Below are 5,523 nucleotides of genomic sequence, written 5' to 3' on the forward strand. Positions count from 1 at the left end.
ACCAGTCACGCATCCTCTTCGTTTCCAGGGAGGGAAACATGCTCTTCACCGAGGCCTTTGGAAATGACACTGGAGGGGAGCCACAGGCATCTTTGAACAGTGCTTCTGTGGCTGTTTGAAATAAGCTGGCTGTGCTAGGGGAAGATGTTACAATTGAAAGGGGTTCCCTGATTTAGTGGTGTTGGGAGAGCTGGTTGTGAGTGGTTTGAGGAGGCAGAGGAACCACATATCCCACAGAGACAAAGTGGGTTTTTTTTTACCATAATGGGCAGCAAGGAACTTTGGCAGAAGCTCATTGATTCTGAAGTTCCATGGGTATGTGGGTAACTCACCAAGGTCCTACTGGATTAGTATAACCAAAAATAACTTTCAGGGTAAGTGACTGTGGATTTGCCAAAATTTGTGCAGCATAAACATGTGGCCAAAGACGAGTAACCTTGCAGTGCCCCTGCCCTCTCAATTCCTGATTCAGGTGGAAACCCAAAGCCCAGGAACAGAATCACCCCTGGCTGGCTGACTCATGGCTGCTGCTGCAGGTGGGGCCTGTGACAGTGGAGAAACCCAGGAGCGGCCTCAGGCCCACGGGGAAGACTGCATCAGAGAGTCATCTTAGGGGCGCATCTCTGGCCACTGTCTGTACTTTAATAAAGCCAAAATGCCCAAACCAGCCCTTTAGTGGGAAGGAACAACTGCAATAAATAGAGAATTTAAAGAACTCAATTTAATTGGTTAACATGGAAAATATTTTTTTTCCTTTCTATCACTTGATTTCACATTTGTGTATCCAACTAAAATGATCATTTTTAGTGATGAAATTGAAGAATTTAGATCTATAAATATTGATATTTTAGCATGCTCTACTGATTCACAATTTACTCATTTAGCATGGATTACTATCCCTCCCAAACAAAGAAGACTTGTTCCTGGCAAGATTCCACTTCTTTCAGATTTGACTCTAGATCTCAAAGGCTTGTGGGTTGTATCTAGGGAATTTAGGCCACAGTCTTACAGGTCTCTTCACTATTGATGGAAAAGGAATTGTAAGGCAGTTTGCAGTGGTTGACCTTCATGTTGGCAGAGTAGCAAATGAAATACTATGCTTGGTTCAAATATTCCAGTATATCAACAAACATGGACAATTTTATCCTGCTGGTGAGAAACCATGGCGGTGAAACAAAACTCCCTGAATCGGCTGACAAATTGAAGTATGTTGATAAATTTATCAGGTCCTGATGCCTAATTTGAAAGTTAGCTGTAAAGTTCTTCCAATGTGATGTTAAATAAATAAATAACTTCCCCATCTTGTGGCCACCTGCCTGAGTTGAGCTAAGTCACCATGGCAGAGAGTAACAATACACTGACCTGGAGGCAATACAGAAGAACTTGGGGACCACTGAGGAAGGACTCTGCCATTACACCTCAAGGACGCATTATGACTCTTCCTCCTGGTTTTCCAAAGATAAATGAAGACCATTTACCAGGGAAATTGGGTACCAGGGAGAGATACTATTTTGACACTGAGTCCAAGCTAACAAATTCCAAAGATCTCAAAACGTCATTGAGGGGGCTTATGGGGGCCATGTGATGAGTGAAGTTTTGTCCAAATCCACTCAAATTCACTTCAAATACAGCTTAGTGGGATCCCAAGCACATTATGATTATTTTACTAATTCTTGGGAATATCATTAAAATCAGTATCTTCCACACTTAGAAGAATTATCACCAATGAAGTAAGAGATGTCATGGTAGGAAGGGCTGAAAAGGGCCCTACCAAATGGCAAGAGAAGCTGTAAAACATCCTTGGGTTGGGGAAGAGGGCACTCATAGATTATAGCATAGGTTAGGGCTACCGTCATAGTCTTGGAAGATTCCTATCATTTTTGGTTTTCTCAGCTTCATACTGAGGATGGTAATATTATTTATCTCATAAAGATATTGTGATAATTAAATGAATTAATACATGTACATGGAAAATAATAATTGATATGAGATACTATTTCCATAATTATTAACTATAAATACCTGTTTAACCCTGCATGGGGGTATGCAGGAGACAAGTAATCTTGAAGAATTATCATAGATTATTTTAAGTTTAATCCGGTAGTGACTTCAGTTATCTTTGCTCTAGCAGATTCAGTCTACTTACTATAGAAAATAAATTTTTCTATCCCAATTAGGAGAGGACACCAAAGGCAGTTTGTTTTCATATGGAAGGAACAGTAATATAACCTTTCCTTCTTGCTAAGGGTTACATCTTCCCATCTTTGTGCCTCAATTCGTTCCGCAAGGACATGATTATTTCTTTCTTTCTGCAAGGACATGATTGTATCTTAATGGTTTACTATGTTAATGATAACAAGATTACAAGACCTAGAGGGTACAAATTAATAGGTATGCTAGAGCCTTAGCAAGATACATCCTTGGTAAGAGGATGAGAAATAAATCCCTCAAAATATAAGGGTTTTCCAATGCAAAATTCCCTTGGGTTCAGTGGTCGGTGACATGTAAGGATATCTCCTCCAAGGTGAAGGCATGGAAGGCTTGGAAGGCTCCTTTGAATTTTAGATGTTGATGTTAACTAAATATTTCATTGTGCTGCTCTGAATAACTTATCAGCTAATTCACCTTAGCATATGGCCCAGAGCAAGGAATGGTTCTCCAATTGACCAGGCTGGAAGACAAACAGCAATACCACTCAACAATGACAATGAGGTTGGGAAGTATGTTATGCATCAACTGGATTGGGCCCAGAATTAAGAATACTTGTCTCTGATATTAATGCTCATCATAAGAACCTCCTGAAGAGGTGGATCCTTCCCCAGCAACCTAAATACTTGTTTAATGGACTCTCCTGAACTTGGTAACCATGGCAGCAGGTATGGAGGCTATATATACATGAAATGAGGGGATCTACCCACCCTGTGCACAGTTGATTACACAAGACTCTATGATGCAGGAGTATATGCTTATCTGGAATACATGCTTTTCTGAATTTGCATTTGCTTCTGTTGACCATCATGCTTCTACCAGCACCATCATCAATGGACATACTAAATGACCCATGATATCCTATCCTACATTATATTACTTCCGACCAAGGAATTCACCTCACAGATGAAAAAATCAAGTGTTCTAGTTTGCTATTGCTGCTGGGATGCAAAACACCAGAAATGGATTGGCTTTTATAAAAGGGGGTTTATTTGGTTACACAGTTATGGTCTTAAGGCCATAAAGTATCCAAGGTAGCACATCAACAGTTGGGTATCTTCACTGGAGGATGGCCAATGGCGTCCAGAAAACCTCTGTTCACTGGGAAGGCACGTGGCTGGCGTCTGCTCCAAAGTTCTGGTTTCAAAATGGCTTTCTCCCAGGACGTTCCTCTCTAGGCCACAGTTCCTCAAAAATGTCACTCTTAGTTGTTCTTGGGGTGTTTGTCCTCTCTTAGCTTCTCTGGAGCAAAAGTCTACTTTCAACGGCTGTCTTCAAACTGTCTCTCATCTGCAGCTAATCTCTCAGCTTCTGTGCATTCTTCAAAGTGTCCCTCTAGGCTGTAGCAAGCTTGCTCCTTCTGTCTGAGCTTATATAGTTTTCCAGTGAACTAATCATGGTGGTGCCATGCCTCCATGGAAATTATCTAATCAGAGTTATCACCTACAGTTGGGTGGGTTGCATCTCCATGGAAACAATGAAAGGATTACAATCTAATCAACACTAACACATCTGCCAACACAAGATTGCATCAAAGATAATGACGTTTTGGGGGACATAATACATTCAAACCAGCACAAATGATGACAGGTGCTCAAGAGACACTCTAGTTTTGGTAGACTGCATTATTCTCCACCATTTTCAGGGTCCTTCTTTGCCAGAGGATTATATACATACATTCCATTAAGCCCACCTAAGGTCACATGACTTGCTTTGACCAATGAAGTACGAGTAGAAGTGCTGTGGGTCCCTTTCAAGCAGGAGATTTTTAAGATAATGTATGGTTGACCATGTTGTTTTTCCTGTCATGAGTCTAACAATGTTCCAAAAGAGGCTTCTCCAGTCACCTGGGTCTTGGAGTGAAGATGCCGTGAAGCAGAGTTGGAATAGTCCCATCTGAAAATGTAGCGCGAGTAAGAAAGAAATCTTTGTTGCTTGTTGCTGCAGCATTGCTTAGCCTAAGCTTGCTCTCCTCTTACAACCCTATCAGCTAGAAGCACTGTACCTTACAGAATGGTAAAAGGGTTCAGGAAATAGTCAATTACAGTGCCAGGTGGAGTGCTATCCTTTAGATGGAAAATATGTTCAAAACCAATAAACAGTAAGCAAGTGCTTTGTACTGTTTCCCCATACCCAAAACACATGCTCAAAGAGCTAAAGAAAAACACAAATAAAGAATTAAAGGAAATCAGGAAAATGAGAATTTTAATAAAGAGATAGAAATTTTAAGAAGGAACCAAACAGAAATACTGGAGCTGAAATTAAAATAACTGAAATAAAAAATTCCTGATCAGAGAACTAAGGAGTGGATGTATGGGGCAAGAACCACACAATTTTGCTTCCCACCCCTGCAGCTCTGGTCGCTATTGATTTAGAGGTTTTTATAAGAAAGGGAAGAGTACTTTCCCCAGGGAAACCAAAAACAGCCACATTGAATTGGAAGCTGAATCTGCAACCTGGACCTTTTTTGGCTCCACATTCACTGGATAAACCGGAAAATGGGGAATTGGCTGGGGTGATTGACTTGGCTATCAAGAAAATAGATTTGTTGCTACATAATGGAAGCAAATAAAATTGGGGATCCCATTCCTGGTTCTTTCTCTTTGAGGATTTTTCCCAATCTCTTTACTGGCCTCAGTTTTCCTGGCTTCAGCTTTCTAGTTCTCCTGTCCAGAAGCCTCAGTTTTTCACTGTTGCCTCATGCACATGCAACACCTAGCTATAGGCTAAAAGATGCAAAAATGGGAACTTCATGCAGCACTTTCTTCCCTCTTCATCTGAGACTGTCTGCCTTCGTTCACTATTTGTTCATGTCCAGGTTTAGTAGTTGTTTTCTATGGGAGAATCACTCAATAGAGTCTTACTCTATTAGTACAGGAATCAAGGCAGAATTTTGACATAACTAGATCAACTTTACCCAGAAATAGAGATTACCCAGAGATCCCTGACATAGAAATGGAAGTAGTAACTGACAAACCTTTTGTTGCTTGTGTGTGTATGTGTGGGGAGGGGGGGAGGGGCTTGTTAAATTAAAAGAGGAATAAGTTACCTTATGTTAATGTAGGACATTTTGGGGGGTAGGAAGAAGGAAGTATGCAAATATTGGAAAGCCAAAGGGGAGGACCACACTCTCTATTTATCTTTGGTTATTCAACATAGGAAATTCCTTATGATTTGGGAGAAAGGATTTTCCATTGTATTTGTCTTAGTGGAGATAGGGGTTTGATTTCCATTATAGAAGCCAAAGTGGGGCAAATACTTTCCTCTACTTCCTGGAAACTAAGGTGCACATAGGATCAGCTCTTAAGAAACTTC

General features: G+C 40.7%; 1 pseudogene; it reads left to right on the plus strand.

The window, feature by feature from the left end:
• The first annotated feature begins 264 nt into the window (after positions 1 to 264).
• Positions 265 to 1,233, plus strand: LOC119506037 (annotated as a pseudogene).
• Positions 1,234 to 5,523: the final 4,290 nt, after the last annotated feature.

This window comes from Choloepus didactylus, chromosome 11, assembly GCF_015220235.1.
Source record: "Choloepus didactylus isolate mChoDid1 chromosome 11, mChoDid1.pri, whole genome shotgun sequence".
Classification (NCBI taxonomy): Eukaryota; Metazoa; Chordata; class Mammalia; order Pilosa; family Megalonychidae; genus Choloepus; species Choloepus didactylus.